The sequence below is a fragment of the Symphalangus syndactylus genome, chromosome 12 (assembly GCF_028878055.3).
Source record: "Symphalangus syndactylus isolate Jambi chromosome 12, NHGRI_mSymSyn1-v2.1_pri, whole genome shotgun sequence".
Classification (NCBI taxonomy): domain Eukaryota; kingdom Metazoa; phylum Chordata; class Mammalia; order Primates; family Hylobatidae; genus Symphalangus; species Symphalangus syndactylus.
In genome coordinates, this window is record NC_072441.2 from 74391673 (window position 1) to 74407921 (window position 16249).

Here is a 16249-nt window from a genome sequence, read left to right on the forward strand (position 1 = left end):
CTCTGGGGACAGGTTTGCGTAGGCCTGCCCACCAAGAAACAGATACAGTACTCAGTTGTCTACCACAATGACTCTTGAAGGTGGCAAGCTCACCCCAACCCCAACAAATGGCTGTAGAAGGGGCAGATGCAGGATCAGACTCTCATTAAAAGTACATGTAAAACTTAAGGAGTTCTAGGAGTTATACTAGACATTTCTCATGCTCTTGGATAATCTGCTTCTGAATCCTAAAAGAAGGAGGAAGAGTGAGGAGGACTACTCTCTCATTAAGAAAGCCAAAGAACGGAAAATACTCTTCTCTTGTTCCCTGGCACGGAGGAGTAGCTATGCAGCCCAGCCTTGATCAATGGACACTTTGGGCCTGGTCTTTGAATTTTAGGAACGGTTGAAAATGTTTAAAGCAGGAGGGATTCAGGTGCCTAGGGATTCAGTATTTAGAGTCCAGTAAGAGTCAAGGTCCGTTAGCAGTGCAGCCTGCCATGGCTTTCTAGACAGCGTGTTTTTGTTGTGTGATCCAAATGAGGTTTCAGCTGCCCAGTCTTTCTTGGGTTCTGTCTGACTTCCAAGACTCCTCACCAGTTCTGAATATACATACCTGATACCTTTTCCAATCTCATTTCTGATTAAGATAATCAGGGAAGGTTTCTGTTACTTATATCCAAGAACCTTGACTACTACAAAAGCCCCCCCACCCCAGCAAAAGATATGTCAAATTCTGTTTGCAATTGTCCACCCAGATTTTATCACAGGGCTTGTAATTCCACTAAGTAGAGCTTATTTGGGGTTAACTATGTTCCTATTTTACAAATACCTGCATTCTTGCAGGGTAATTCATCATTCATACTTTAGTGTGAATTCTTACAGTCCAATTGTTTTTTGTCTTATCTATATGAGACCAGTACATTAAGAAAATAGACTGGAGGGAGGATTTCAGGAAGGGTTCATTCTGGAGCTTGGAGCATTTAAGGGAGGGCAGGAATGAAATAAAATACCAAGGTGGGGAGCCTTGGGAAGTCCGAGGGTCTCATGAGGTCACAGGATTCATACAGGGTAGGAAAGAAAGGATACTGTGCAATAGAGGAAGGCTGAGAGCAACATGTCAGAGAGCCAAAGAAAAATTTTGCAGTTTTACTTTAGGCTGGTCTTTTGCATATATGTATTTTTTGTTTTGTATTGGGTAGGTAATTGGGAATCCTGGCTTCTTAGGGTTCTGCAAGTGATTAAAGATTATTTATGTTATCACTACTCCCACCTTAGGTACAGACACTGTCAGCAGAAGCACTGTGGGTTTAGGATCCATCCTGCCAGATGAACCTTCATAAAATAACAGAAACTCACTTGAAACAAATTATGCCAGACTAAACCCATTTCCTTTGTTGAAGGGGTTACTGAGCTAGTGAGTTTCAGCAGGATATAGACCTGTGAGCTCAGAACAGTTAAGCAGATATGTAACTGGTTGAACAATCACATGTGAAGACTGATGATTAATGAATCTGCGTCAACTTTACGGGAGGTCTCTAGTCATTTGCTGCAGGGTCCCAGTCAACATTTTTATTAATGACATAGACGGATTCACAGAATATACTGATCAAATTTGCTGAGAGCATTAGTGACTATGCTGGATGACAAAATCAGGATTTAGAAGGATTTCAGCAGACTGAAGCGATGTCCCAGATACAACATTTCCTTCTCCACAGGGAGAAGGAGGTCTCCAGCTGAACTTTGTAACAGTGTGAATAGGGCAAGAAGCCTCCTGGCCAGAACTCAGGGGAGGGTGCGAATCCAGTGTGCAGACTCCACAGGTTGGGGAAGAATCAAGCCCTTTTCTTTTGCAGCTGGGAGGTGGGTAGCCTGGGGCAAGTTCTCAAGCCTGGCTCACCCACTGCCTGGAAACAGACTCAATGCTGTTAGTGGGGGCATGGTGCGAGTGAGACTGGCCCCTCAGTTTGTGTGGAATCTGGGTGAGGCCTGTGACTGCCAGCTTTCCCCACTTCCCTGACAACCTGCATGACTCAGCAGAGGCAGCCATAATCCTCCTAGGTACAGAACTCCATTGACCTGGGAACCTCACCCCCATCCCCCCCAGCGGCCGCAGCAAGACCCGCCCAAAGAGAGTCTGAGCTCAGATACACCTAGCCCTGCCCCCACCTGATGGTCCTTCCCTACCCACCCTGGTAGCAGGAGACAAAGGCATATAATCTTGGATGTTAAAGTGATCTGCCCACTGCTTGTTCCTCTCCATACTATCACAGTTGATGCTCTCTGGAAAGCACCACCTCCCTGCAGGAGGCCAGCCAGCACAATAATAGAGCATTAAACCATAAAGCTAAGAAACCTCACAGAGTCCACTGCACCCCTCATTGCCACCTCCACTGGAACAGGCACTGGTATCCACGGCTGAGAGACCCATTGACGGTTCACATCACAGAACTCTGTGCAGACAACCCCCAGTACCAGCCCAGAGCCGGATAGACTTACTGGGTGGCTAGACCCAGAAGAGAGACAACAATCACTGCAGTTCAGCTCACAGGAAGCTACATCCATAGGAAAAGGGAGAGAGTACTACACCAAGGGAATACCACTTGGGACAAAAAGAATCTGAACAACAGCCTTCAGCCCTAGACCTTCACTGTGACAGAAGCTATCCAAATGAGAAGGAACCAGAAATCCAACTCTGGTAATATGACAAAACAAGGCTCTTTAACACCTCCCAAAAAATCACACTAATTCACCGGCAATGGATCCAAACCAAGAAGAAATACCTGATTTCCCTGAAAAAGAAATCAGGAGGTTAGTTATTAAGCTAATCAGGGAGTCACCAGAGAAATGTGAAGTTCAATGCAAGGAAACCCAAAAAATGATACAAGAAGCGAAGGGAGAAATATTCAAGGAAATAGATAGCTTAAAGAAAAAACAATCAAAACATGAGGAAACATTGGACACACTTATAGAAATGCAAAATGCTCTGAAAAGTCTCAGCAATAGAATTGAACAAGTAGAAGAAAGAAATTCAGAGCTTGAAGACAAGGTCTTCAAATTAACCCAATCCAACAAAGACAAAGAAAAAAGAGTAAGAAAATATGAATAAAGCCTCCAAGAAGTCTGGGATTATGTTAAATGACCAAAGCTAAGAATAATTGGTGTTCCTGAGAAAGAAGAGGATTCTAAAAGCTTGGAGAACATATTTGGAAGAATAATGGAGGAAAACTTCCCCAGCCTTGCTACAGACCTAGACATCCAAACACAAGAAGCACAAGTACACCTGGGAAATTCATTGCAAAAAGATCATCACCTAGGCACAATTTTATCAGGTTATCCAAAGTTTAGATGAAGGAAAGAATCTTAAAAGCTGTGACATGGAAGCACCAGATAACCTATAAAGGAAAACCTATTAGATTAACGCAAATTTCTCAACAGAAGCCCTACAAGCTAGAAGGGATCAGAGCCTTATCTTCAGCCTCCTCAAACAAAACAATTATCAGCCAAGAATTTTGTATCCAGTGAAACTGGTTACATATAAGCATCACATATAAAGGAAAGATATAGTCTTTTTCAGACAAAGAAATGCTGAGAGAATTTGCCACTACCAAGCCACCATTATAAGAACTGCTGCCTGGGTGCGGTGGCTCACAACTGTAATCCCAGCACTTTGGGAGGCTGAGGCAGGCAGATCATGAGGTCAGGAAATCGAGACCATCCTGGCTAACATGGTGAAACCCCATCTCTACTAAAAATACAAAACTTAGCCAGCTTGGTGCCGGGTGCCTGTAGTCCCACCTACTCGGGAGGCTGAGGCAGGAGAATGGCGTCAACCTGGGAGGCAGAGCTTGCAGCGAGCTGAGATTGCGCAGCTGCACTCCAGCCTGGGAGAGAGCGAGACTCCCTGTCAAAAGAAAAGAAAAAAAGAACTGCTAAAAGGAGCTCTAAATCTTGAAACAAATAAATCCTGGAGACGCATCAAAGCAGAAACTCTATAAAGCATAAATCACACAGGACCTATAAGACAAAAATACAAGTTAAAAAGTAAAAACAAAAAACAAAACAAAGTACACAGGCAACAAATAGCATGATGAATGGAATGGTACCTCGCATCTCAATACTAACATTGAATGTAAATGGCCTAAATGCTTCACTTGAAAGATACAGAACCGCAGAATGGATAAGAACTCACCAATGAACTATCTCCTGCCTTTAGGAGGCTCACCTAATACATAAGGACTCACATAAACTTAAAGCAAAGGGGTGGAAAAAGGCATCTCTTGCAAATGGACACCAAAAGTGAGCAGGGGTAGCTATTCTTATATCAGACAAAACAAACTTTAAAGTAACAGCAGTTAAAAGAGACAAAGAGGGACATTATATAATGGTAAAATGCTTTGTCCAACAGGAGAATATCTCAATCCTAAACATATATGCACCTAACACTGGAGCTCCCAAATTTATAAAACAATTGCTAATAGGCCTAAGAGATGAGATAGACAGCAACACAATAATAGTGGGGGACTTCAATACTCCACTGATAGCACTAGACAGGTCATCAAGACAGAAAGTCACCAAAGAAACAATGGATTTAAACTATACCTTAGAACAAATGGACTTAACAGATATATACAGACCATTTCATCCAACAACTGCAGAATACACATTCTATTCAACAGCACATGAAACTTTCTCCAAGATAGACAATATGATAGGCCATAAAATGAGCCTCAATAAATTTAAGAAAACTGAAATTATATCAAACACTCTCTCAGACCACAGTGGAGTAAGACTGGAAATCAACTCCAAAAGGAACCTTCAAAACCATGCAAATACATGGAAATTAAATAACCTGCTCCTGAAAGAGCATTGGATCAAAAACAAAATCAAGATGGAAATTTAAAAATTCTTTGAACTAAATAACAATAATGACACAATCTATCAAAACCTCTGGGATACAGCAAAGGCGATGCTAAGAGGAAAGTTCATAGCCCTAAATGCCTACATCAAAAAGACTGAAAGAGGCTGGGCACAATGTCTCATGCCTGTAATCCCAGCACTTTGGGAGGCCAAAGTGGGTGGATCACGGGGTCAGGAGACCGAGACCATCCTGGCTAACACAGTGAAACCCCATCTCTACTAAAAATATAAAAAATTAGCTGGGTATGGTGGTGGGTGCCTGTAGTCCTAGCTACTCGGGAGGCTGAGGCAGGAGAATGGCGGGAACCCAGGAGGTGGAGCTTGCAGTGAGCTGAGATTGCACCACTGCACTCCAGCCTGGGTGACAGAGCGAGACTCCATCTCAAAAAAAAAAAGACCGGAAGATCACAAACTGACATTCTAAAGTCACACTTTAAGGAACTACAGAAACAAGAACAAACCAAACCCAAACCCAGGAGAAGAAAGGAAACAACCAAGATCAGAGCAGAACTACATGAAATTGAAAGAACAACAAAAACAATACAAAAGATAAATGAAACAAAAAGCTGGTTCTTTGAAAAGATAAATAAAATTGATAGACCATCAGCAAGATTAACCAAGAAAAGAAGAGAGAAAATCCAAATAACCTCACTGAGAAACAAAACAGGAGATATTACAACTGAAATACAAAAGATTATTCAAGGCTACTATGAACACCTTTATGCACATAAACTAGAAAACCCAGAAGAGATGGATAAATTCCTGGAAAAATACAACCTTCCTAGCTTAAATCAGAAAGAATTAGATACCTTGAACAGACCAATAGCAAGCAGCGAGATTGAAATAGTAATTAAAAAATTACCAACGAAAAAAAGGCCAGGACCAGCTGGATTCACAGACGAATTATACCAGACATTCAAAGAAGAATTGATACCAATCCTTTTGACACTATTCCACAAGATAGAGAAAGAAGGAACCCTCCTGAATTCATTTTATGAAGCCAGCATCACCCTAATACCAAAACCAGGAAAGGACATAACCAAAAAAGAAAACTGCAGACTGATATTCTTGAGTAACATAGATGCTAAAATTCTTTTTTTTTTTTTTTTGAGACGGAGCCTCGCTCTGTTGCCCAGGCTGGGTGGAGTGCAGTGGTGCAATCTCAGCTCACTGCAAGCTCCACCTCCTGGGTTCATGCCATTCTCCTGCCTCAGCCTCCTGAGTAGCTGGGACTACAGGTGCATGCCACGCCTGGCTAATTTTTTGTATTTTTTGTATAGATGGGGTTTCACCATGTTAACCAGGATGGTCTTGATTTCCTGACCTCATGATCTGCCTGCCTTGGCCTCCCAAAGTGCTGGGATTACAGGCATGAGCCACCACACCCGGCCAATGCTAAAATTCTTAACAAAATACTAGCTAACCAAATCCAACAACATATCAAAAAGATAATCCACCATGATCAAGTGGGTTTTATACCAGGGATGCAGGGATGGTTTAACATATGCAAGTCAATAAATGTGATGCACCACATAAACAAAATTAAAAACAAAATCACATGATGATTTCAATAGGTGCAGAAAAAGCATTTGACAAAATCCAGCATCCCTGTATGATTAAAACCCTAAGCAAAATCGGAAAACAAGGGACATACCTTAATATAATAAAAGCCGTCTATGGCAAAGCCACAGCCAACATAATACTGAATGGGGAAAAGTTGAAAGCATTTCTTCTGAGAACAGGAACAATACAAGGATGCCCACTGTCATCACTCGTCTTCAACATAGTACTGGAAGTCCTAGCCAGAGCAATCAGACAAGAAAAAGAAACAAAGGGCATGCAAATAGGTAAAGAGGAAGTCAAACTGTTATTGTTTGCTGATGATGTGATAGTTTACCTTGAAAATCCTAAAGACTCCTCCGGAAAGCTCCTGAACTGATAAAAGAATTCAGCAAAGTTTCTGGATACAAGATTAATGTACACAAATCAGTAGCTCTTCTATACACTAACAGCAACCAAGCAGAGAATGAAATAAATAACTCAACCCCTTTTACGATAGCTGCAAAACAAACAAACAAACAAACAACAAACACCTTAGGAATACACCCAACCAAGGAGTCGAAAACCTTCTACATGGAAAACTACAAAACACTTTTGAAAGAAATCATAAACGATGCAAACAAATGGAAACACATCCCCTGTTCATGGATGGGTAGAATCAATATTGTGAAAATGACCATACTGTCAAAAGCAATCTACAAATTCAATGCAATCCCCATCAAACTACCACCATCATTCTTTTCAGAATTAGAAAAAAAAATTTTAAATTCATATGGAGCCAAAATAGAGCCCTCATGGTCAAAGCAAAAAGAACAAATCTGGAGGCATCACACTACCTGATTTCAAACTATACTATAAGGCCATAGTCACCAAAACAGCGTGGTGGTGGTATAAAAATAGGCACATAGACCAATGGAACAGAATAGAGAACCCAGAAATAAACCCAAATACTTACAGCCAACTGATCTTAAAGCATAAAGTTGGGGAAAGGACACTCTTTTCACCAAATGGTGCTGGGATAATTAGCTAGCCACATGTAGGAGAATGAAACTCGATCCTCATCTCTCACCCTATACAAATATCAACTCAAGATGGATTAAGGACTTAAATCTAAGACCTGAAACTATAAAAATTCTAGCAGATAGCATTGGAAAAACCCTTCTAGACATTGGCTTAAGCAAGGATTTCATGACAAAGAACTCAAAAGCAAATGCAACAAAAGCAAATTTAAATAGTGGGGACCTAATTAAACTGAAGAGCTTTTGCACGGCAAAAGGAACAGTCAGCAGAGTAAATGGACAACCCACAGAGTAGGAGAAAATCTTCGTAATCTATACATCTGACAAAGGACTAATATCCAGAATATACAACAAACTCAAACAAATCAGCGAGAAAAAAAAAAAAATCCCATCAAAAAGTGGGCTAAGGACATGAATAGACAATTCTCAAATGAAGATATACAAATGGCCAACAGACATATGAAAAAATGCTCAACATCACTAATGATCAGGGAAATGCAAATTAAAACCACAATGCGATCCCACCTTACTCCTGCAAGAATGACCATAATAAAAAAATAATAAAACAGTAGATGTTGGCATGGATGCAGTGATCAGGGAACACTTCTACACTGCTGGTGGGAATGTAAACTAGTACAGCTGCTATGGAAAACAGTGTGATGGAAAACAGTGTGGAGATTCCTTAAAAAACTAAAAGTAGAACTACCATTTGATCCAGCAATCCCACTACTGAGTATCTACCCAGAGGTAAAGAAGTCATGATATGAAAAAGATATTTGCACACTCACGTTTATAGCAGCACAATTCACAACTGCAAAATCGTGGAACCAACCCAAATGCCCATCAATGAGTGGATAAAGAAACTATGTTATATTTATATGATGGAATACTACTCAGCCATAAAAAGGAATGAATTAACAGCATTTGCAGCGACCTGGATGAGATCAGAGATTATTATTCTAAGAGAAGTAACTCAGGAATGGAAAACCGAACATCATATGTTCTCACCGATATGTAGCAGCTACGCTATGAGGACGCAAAGGCAGAAGAATGATACAATGGACTTTGGGGACTTGGGGGAAGCATGGGAGGAGGGTGAGGGATAAGACTACAAATAAGGTACAGTGTATACTGCTTGGGTGATGGGTGCACCAAATCACCACTAAAGAACTTACTCATGTAACCAAATACCACCTGTACCCCAATAATTTATGGAAAAATAAATATAATTTATTTTTTTAAAATTAAAATTCCACAAATTAAATTATGGAATTATACTTTATGGAATATTATAAATTATAGAATTATAATTCCATAAATTAAAAATAATTTATGGAAAAATAACAATAATAAAAAAAGAGATGGGGGCCACACCATGCTGTGATCTGAAGCCATTTTGTAAGAGGGACAACAGCTGAAGGATGTCTAGCCCAGAGATAAGAGGTCTTGGAGTCACGCCACCTCTTTTTAATTATTTGCAGGCTGGTAAAGTAGAAGGGGAATTAAATATGTTTTGATGGTCTCAAAGAGGAAAACTCACAACCATGGGTGAAAGTTGCAGCTTCCACCTAAATTACAAAATTTAGGAAACTTTTCCAATGACTAAGGAAGCAGGAATACCTAATGGTAAGAGCATAGGCTTTGAAGCTAGACCTTGATTTGAATCTACAGTATGCTACTTAGTAGCTGTGACTTTGAGAAATTGACCCTTTTGTTTTCATAAGGATTAACTGAGATATTAAATAATCTAGCATATGGTCTACTACTTGTAGAGACTCAATATGTGATAGCTATTTTTATGATGCTTGTTGCTATAGTTGCTTAAAAGTTTAGTGAGTAGCCTCAGGTGGAAGTGAGTTTGAGCATAGCTGGAATGATGGAAAGGGGATTTTATGTGTCTTATGTGGTGTGATGGGCTGGTTAGGTTAGTAGGGCCTGTTTCATTCTGAGACTTGACATCTTTTGGACAAAGTGAAGTGTTTATCCCAGCAGGTGAAGGAACGTGGGGTATGCCTCGTACCTACATTTTCTTTCAGGTTTGTTTTTAGAACAGCTAGATTTTGTGATTCACAATGTCGAAGAAGTTAGTTTCTTTCTAACTATGTACATTTAGAGCCTGACCTGTGGGGCAGATATGAAGGTATTCATAATCTTAAAATAGTTCTTTTTTATTGAGGCTGAGTTATAGGCTGCTCAGTGCGCTAATCATCTTCCATATACCTTTATGGTACCATTTTTATAATAATGATATAGGAATACTGCATAATATATATTATGTAATAAATAGATAACATTTTAATATAATGACATGGGAATATTATACAATAAACATCACAGGAACATTGAGCAGGAGACAATTAATTCTAACTGGAGGACTAGGAAAGGCTTCTTGGAGAAAGTGGCATTTGAGTGGGGCCTTCAAGGATGAATAAGACTTTAATTGATGGGAATGGGGGTGGTGGCAAGGCCTTCTGGGCTGGGCAATGGTTAAACAAAGGCACAGAAGTAATTAGCAGAGATAATGATCCATCTTCCCAGGGCTAAGTCTGTCCCTTTTTTTTTTTTTTTTTAAGTGGATGCCTTCATCATTGCTGTCACTGATGAGAGAATGTTAATATGAAATTGTAGGAACGATTTTGCAGCCATTGACTGGTTGCTGTTGTCCCTATGCTTAGGTCATTTTTGTTTTATTATTAAAATAGATGAAATGCCTACAGCACATGTGCAGAGCCCTGAGTGCTGAGGCAAGTGATGCAGGGTGACTGACTCAGGGAGGGCGTTTCAGGCAATGAGAGCTGCACTGCAGGAAAGGGAGTGTCAGATGTCACGCTGAGGTAGACCTCCTCCATCTGCCCGGAAGAGGCTTTTTTGGCTTTGAGAAGGCCATTTCTGGCTGAATTAAATCCACTATCTGGAAGGGGCCGTTGGTATAGGAGTACATCAATCAGGCTGGGAGACCCTTCACAGTTGTTTTCACTCACTCCTTTATACACTGGACAAGGCCTGGGAAGATGAGAGTGACCAGGGTTCAATAGCAGGTCATAGGGAAGCAAGATCCAAGGCTAGGGTGGTTTTCCCATGGGTGGATGAAAAAAAAAAAGAACATCCCCTCCATCTTTCCAGCCTTAGAGCAGGGCAGTGCTTGGGGAGCTGCCCCAGCCCAAGTTTAGCCCAAGTTTCCAAGTTTAGCAGAAATCGTCTATCAGTGACCAGGGGACAGGGTTAGTGGTGGCTCTAGAATTTCCATATTGGGGTAGCACTGAGGGACAAGAATCAGATTGGAGTGTGCTGCAGTCTGAATGTTTATATACTCCCCAAACTCATGTTGAAATCTAATCACCAATGTGCTGGTATGAGGAGTTGGGGCTTTGGGAGGTGATTAGGTCATGAAGATGGAGCCCTCATGAATTGGATTAATATTCTTATGAAAGAGGCCCTAGAGAGTTGCCTTGGACTGCCTGCCATGTGAGAACACAGTTAGTAGGAAACAGAAGGAAGCTCTCACTAGACACTGAATCTGCTGGTGCCTTGATGTTGGACCTCAGCCTCCAGAACTGTGAGAATAAATTTTTGTTGTGTATAAGCCATGCAATCAATGGCATTTTGTTATAGCAGCCCGAAAAGACAAAGGCAGAGTGGGTGTTAGGATTCTTGTCTCAAAGCTGCCTTTGCATAGCAAGCACTCTGTTTTTACTTAAATTGTATAGCATAGATCAATCAACAAAGCAGTACTTTAAAAATAAACTTTTAGGCCGGGCGTGGTGGCTCACGCCTGGTAATCCCATCTCTCTGGGAGGCTGTGGTGGGTGGATCACCTGAGGTCAGGAGTTCAAGACCAGACTGGCCAACATAGTGAGACCTTGTCTCTACTAAAAAATATAAAAATTAGCTGGGCATTTTGGTGCACATCTGTAGTCCTAGAGGGAGGCTGAGGCAGGAGAATTGCTTGAACCCAGTGGGCAGAGGCTGCAGTGAGCTGAGATTGTGCCACTGCACTCCAGCCTGGGCGACAGAGCAAGACTCCATGTCAAAAAACAAAACAACAACAAAAAACTTTTATTCACATTTTATGTAAGGTTTAGAAAATGGCAGTTGTCCACATCGATGGGAGAAGTGCTGATGGAGATGAAGAGTATTGAACTTCAAGCTATTCCTCAGCAGTCGGACCATGCAGAACCTGGGGCAGAGAATCGATGCCTGGGATTATTCCTGGGCTTTGGCCCCAGCCTGAAATGTGACTCAGGGACAGGAATCCAGTGTCCCTGGTGCAGAAAATGTTTAGTCCTCTCTGGAAAACTTGGAAACTAGAATAAAGCTTAATCAGAAGCCCAATTCAAGAGGAGCTACAACTCAGGGAACAATTCAGGAGCCCAGGAGTCAGCCCCACTCTATCTAAGGCAGAGTGTTGGTCCTGTTCCTTCACTCAGCATTTACTAAGCATCTACATTTTGTTAGACATGGGGCACTGTACAGGGGGTCAAAGATAGATTAGTTAAGATCCTGACCTCAAAGACCTGCAGGTATATGGAGAGAGTGATCAAAATTAAGTACCAGATTGGGGTGGGGAGAGTAATAATAACAGCAACCATTTACTGAGTACTTACTATGTTTCAGGTCTGATACTAAGCTCTTTATACATATTATCTCACTCCTCACAATAACCCCAAGAGGTAGGTATTTATTGTTCCCATTTTACCGAAAGATGATGTGACTTGTTCAACGTCACATAGCTAGACTCCAAAGCCTGTGCTTGTGCAAACACACTCTCAGCCTCTCAGGATGGATCTGAGAAATGGAGCAGGGCTAAAAAGGAGGGTAATGGTTAATTGAGGGCCTGGAGTATAGTATTCAGAGGCAGGAGTTGACTGGCCTCTTTAACTGATGCTAACTGATGTATATTTTCCATACCATTCCTATCCCCCTAAGTGTTAATTCTGATAAAGACAGGTAAGAGCTTGGGCACTGCAGCAATGAAAATGGAAGTAGGGGAAGAGGGAAGCCAGTGATGGTGAGGAGATGTAGGAGGAAAAAAAAAAGCACACATGTGTTTGAGACACACAATTTCGCTAGACTTACAGTTTATCAAGGGCTGGCCATGGCTATAGATAAGACTTATCCAGCAATTGAGAATTTGAGAATTAAGCCAGCTAAGATGGGTGTCACTGTGCTTCTTAGCCTGGTCAAGCTGGAGCCATTCCATTTGTGGAATAAGGGGAAGCTCTAGAGAATTCTTAGTGGATTTGGGCATTCATTAGCTCTATGAAGAATGGTGTTAACTAAAGGGAAACAATTGTGCAGGTCACACAGTCTGGACTTCGATGTCAGATTTATTAAGTAATTAACTGTGACTCACTCAGTGAGCATCTGCTAGTTGAATTGTTTATTGGAAGACACAGTCCTTGCCCTCAAGCAGCCTGTCTCTGAGATGGTAGGAAGGTAGGGCAGGGGGGAATGGGGATAACCAGTCTTTCTGCTTTGGCTAAAGGATGTAAGAAATGAGATAAAAATGAGCCACAGCATTAAACTACCCCAAACAAAATAGTGATATGGCAATTTGACTTATTTCTCAACCTTACATCTGTTTATGTTTCTATTTTTGGAGGATTCTCCCTCCATTCACATCACTTGGACATACTAACCACTTTCCAGGCATCTCAGCTCAGCAACACCCAGAGTGTATGTCATAAGATCTGTGGGTCTGAGGAAATGGCAACACACGCAACAAAGGACTAAAATGTTCCAGGCTACTTGGCAAAGAAAGGCCAGCCCATGACCGAATGGGACATATCGTTGTTGGCAACAACTCTAAAAACCCTTGGTGATCAGCAAATGAAGAAGGTGTCTGTGATGACTATGCTGTTTCCAACAGTCCCAGTGTCAAATAATCAAGGACTTTTTGCTGAGTTTTCTTTCTTTTGATGTAATTTCATTCTTTAAAAAGATAGTTCTTTACATACATAACTGAATGTATCTTAATTATTTTGCCTTTGAAAGACTTGTCACATAAATAAATTAACATATCTGAAAAGAAAAAACCCATCCGTGTGGTGAGGCCATGCATTCCAGTCTTTGGTTTTGGAAAATTTGAATATGGGAGAGTTAGGAAATCAAAATCCTTTTTTTTTTTTGCACCCAGAAGAGGCAGCTCCTGTCAGCAATGTAGTTTAGGGGAGAGTAGAAGTTAGAAATGGGATCTAGGAGTTTTGACACAGTGGCTTCCCAGAGCAAGTTCTGGGATTACAGTCAGGTTGAAAGAAGTTGGAAAGGGACCTAACAAATATCCATGGAGCCTCACCCTTGTGCCTGGCTCTGACCAGGTGCTTCACATGCAATTTCATTTGATCCTCACTTCTGCCCTCTGAGGTGCGCATTATTAATCCGAGTTATAGATAAGGACACTGAGGCCCACTATTAGTACCCTTTGAAAAGAACAAACAGTGGATTTCAGAAGTTCAAAATTTCTTTTATACAAAGCATACCTATTAAAAAATACATTTTTCTAGTGAAAAAAGAAAGACATCAGGGAAAGCTTAGCTGGCTTAGAAGAGATAAGCCCTCATTCTCTGCTCATGCCACAGTTCACACTCTTTCCCCAGTAAATCCACAGGTGATACGTCATTGGCTTCATGAGAGCTTTGGCGATGATCTTACATTTGCACCTTCTTCACACCATAAAGGGAGTTTTGAATCTCCCCCACGGTTCCCATATCTTGCATGTGAGTTATTTGAGATAACTCTCTGGGCTTAGCCTGATAAATCTTTCCTGGAAGCTTCTGCTTTGACTCAAGAGGAACTAAATAAAAGCTTTCAGAGTGCCATTGTGTATTATCCATGCTGTTTCACAGGAATCCCAAGTGGGGACGCAATATATTGTTTTAATTACAAAGGGATAATAGCCCTTTGTAAGGAGTTATTTGTAATGAGCTTTGTAAAGGAGTTTTACCACAAAGAAACGAGTCTCACATAATGAGCAATAAAAACTACTGTGATTATTATTGGTTTTATTCAGGGCCAGACCTCAGTGAGATTGGGACAGAGGCCGACTTTTACCTGAGCACCATTTTTCCCTGCCCCATACATCTGTTCTTCTCTGGGCATCATTGCTTTCCGCCCTTTTCATCATTCTTAGCCCCCAGAGGAGCCTAGTCCTTTCCACAAGAAGAAAAGCCTGGGTTAAATGCATTTATATAAAAGTAACACATTACATGTGTTACTTTTCCCAGAGGTATTTACATTTGAAAACTTTGGCCTCAAGAGGGCTATACTTAATTCAAAGGAACAAGTCTCCAGTGGCAGAAATGCAGGCCTTATGGAAGGAGGAGTTTCAAGAGAGACTGTTTCAGACAAGACTAAAAGGATGGAGGAGGAAGAGGAGAAATATTAATATCTTCTCACCCATTTTCATTACAAAAGGATAATGGCCTAAAATATGGCATTTGGATAGGATGAAATCAGTTCTCCCACTTCCTGATACAATGCCTATGGAAGTGCCTGTTGGCTTTCCTCTGCAGAGGGACGGCCCTTGTTTCATTTACTGCTTTTTAAATCAAATGACTCCTTTGGGAAATGGTATAGCTCAAATCAATTCAATTCAACTTGTGGAGATGTAAATTCACCATAAAGTGGTGATACAAATATAAAACATGGTCCTTGCCTTCAGGGAGCTATAATCCCCTTGAGAGATGCAGACGATTCTTCTCCATGATGCAGTAAGATAATAATGTAAGACCGTGCATTATGGAGGACTATGTACAGCTTTAAAATAATTTTTTATCCATTCCTTCCGCCCCTTGCAGCAAAAGTGCCATCTATAATATACTATGTAGGAGATTTGAGCCTCTACTTGTTACCAATTCGCTGAGAGACAAATGCATTTACAGGTTAAGTATCCCTTATTTGAAGTGCTTGTGACCAAAAGTGCTTTGGATTTCAGATCTCTTTGAATTTTGGAATGTTTGCATTATACTTACCAGTTGAGCATCCCTAATCTGAAAATTCAAAGTCTGAAATGCTCCAATGAGCATTTTCTTGAAGCACCATGTTGACAGTCAAAAAGTTTTAGATTTTGGAACATTTCAAATTTCAGTTTTGGATTAGGATTACTCAATCTGTACTAAGAAGTTTGTGGTGATTTTCTCCACAACAAACCAACTTAATGTGATCAATAGTTCTTTCTCTTCCATGGAAAGCCACAGGCATCCCTAAAGGGAAACTGGTTGTATCCCTCTCAACTTTCAGTTCTCTCTCTCTTTCTCTTTCTCTCTTTCTCTTTCTCTCTCTGTCTTACTGACCCAGGTTACGACCTGTTCTTTTCCTTGGCCTGGTCTTTCTTTTCAGATCACTGTGAATTGGGCACTTTAATTCGACTGTCTTTGAGTTTCAGGCGCTATTTTAGCCCTGAATGATTTCTCTTCCCCAGTTACTCCATACTCCCTGCTGCAGCTGCTTCTGTTCCCTTGCCCGATCTAAGTTCTGTGAGGACAGTGCAGGTCAGAACTGGGCCCCTGTTTTCTCAGGAGGGGAAGTTAGGCACTGTGACCCTACTTTGCAAGAACAGCAGCCTCCGCTGCTGTTCTTTATTTAGATCAATGCATGGGTATTGAGTGATTGGGTGAGCCCCTGGAGAGTCCTGAGATTCTAAAAACATTTTACACCATGCAGTTTCTCCATGAGGTACTAAGGAAGTCAGTAAATCTGCCCATATCACCCTGGAGGGATAACATGAAGAAAATATATATAAAACCAAGATTTTCAGCTATTTAGTTCCCAGG